Source organism: Limulus polyphemus, unplaced genomic scaffold, assembly GCF_000517525.1.
Source record: "Limulus polyphemus unplaced genomic scaffold, Limulus_polyphemus-2.1.2 Scaffold6720, whole genome shotgun sequence".
Taxonomy (NCBI): domain Eukaryota; kingdom Metazoa; phylum Arthropoda; class Merostomata; order Xiphosura; family Limulidae; genus Limulus; species Limulus polyphemus.
In genome coordinates this window covers 469-1,805 of record NW_013672330.1, presented here as the reverse complement: position 1 = coordinate 1,805, position 1,337 = coordinate 469, and the positions used below count along the sequence as shown (strand labels likewise).

At 31.6% G+C, this 1,337-nt stretch overlaps 1 protein-coding gene across 1 annotated transcript in view; it reads right to left on the bottom strand.

The window, feature by feature from the left end:
* The window catches only part of LOC106474015, a gene marked incomplete at its 3' end in the record, with an annotated part of 40,485 nt that extends 39,544 nt beyond the window's left edge, over nt 1-941 (bottom strand). Inside the window, exon 1 of the mRNA XM_022402397.1 lies at nt 752-941. The remainder of the gene's footprint in view (nt 1-751) is intronic.
* Between the last annotated feature and the right edge of the window lie 396 nt (nt 942-1,337).

Genomic DNA, 1,337 nt, shown 5'->3' with positions numbered 1-1,337 from the left:
GGAAATGTAATTGGTATGAATATACGTGAATCTATTGAGATAATTAAATGTAAAAAAGTAAATTTAAATTATTGAATAAGAATGATGGACCTGATGGAAAGGTTGTCAGCAGATGGTATGAAATTCTTTAATATGTAAATTGGTGTTTTGATAACTGTATAAATAAATTATTTGCAAAACATTACACTCCTGAGGATGAAGCAAAATACATGTCGAAACATGTAGAGTGTATGAGATTGTTCTGCAGTCACATCAGGGATTTTATCACTTTTTAACCTTGTACAGTAAGTTATTATTTTATTAATTTGGAGGATGGAAACAATCTCATTTTATTGAATTGTGTAAAAAATAATCGTTGTTTTTTAAATAATTTCTTTTACTTCTCAAGATTAATCACTGGATTAACACAGCAAGGATAACCGGCTGTTAATTTTATGCAGTTTGCTGTCTATTCTTATCCATAGTTTTATGTTATAACTCATAGTATCGTTAAGTTTAATAAAAACAAATTTTTTTTTCTCTCTTTATGCCAATTTTCTTGTAAATTTCAGTTGTTATAAAGGCTTGGTTTCACTCATGTATACATCAGTACTTTTAACACTATGAGTATTACTTTTCAGTTATAACCTATAATTAATTAGCTTATTTTTATTATGGCAAAAGCAGAATTTATACTTATTGTGCAAATATTTATAATGATGATGAGTAAATTTTCATTCATTTTAATTACCACAACAGTCTTTGGACTCACCTTTGCATTCAAAATTTAAGCTTTTGTAACTTTCGTTGTTAATATAATTACTATATTTGCCTATTTTAATTAAACAAATTTATTAAGATTGATAAAAATTTTTCATTTTACAACACTAAAACCGCCAAAGAACAAAACAGAAACAAATAATCATGCGACATTTAAAACTAAGCCTAAACTAAGCGTCTCTAACTTATTTGTTTACTAATACGAAAACAGATATAAACACTTGGTTGTAAGTCACGTGATTTTGGGCATGCGCAAACGGCCGCCATTGCTACGTGTTGAACTTTCAAAGCCCGCCAGTTGAATTGACAATAGCAAAAGGAAGAGGTCTCAGAGTACCTGACCCTCCTAGGTCACAAAAGACCTAAATTCCGATCAGGAGATCAGGCATAGCAAAAGGATTCCACTTCATTATTTATGGTCGTTTTCCATCTAAACTGTCCCCCGGCACAGCGGCATGTCTGCGGACTTACAACATTAGAACCCGGGTTTCGATACCCGTGGCGGGCAGAGCAAAGACAGCCTACTGTGTAGCTTTGTATTTAACTTAAAACAAAGCCATCTAAACTACACGTTTGTA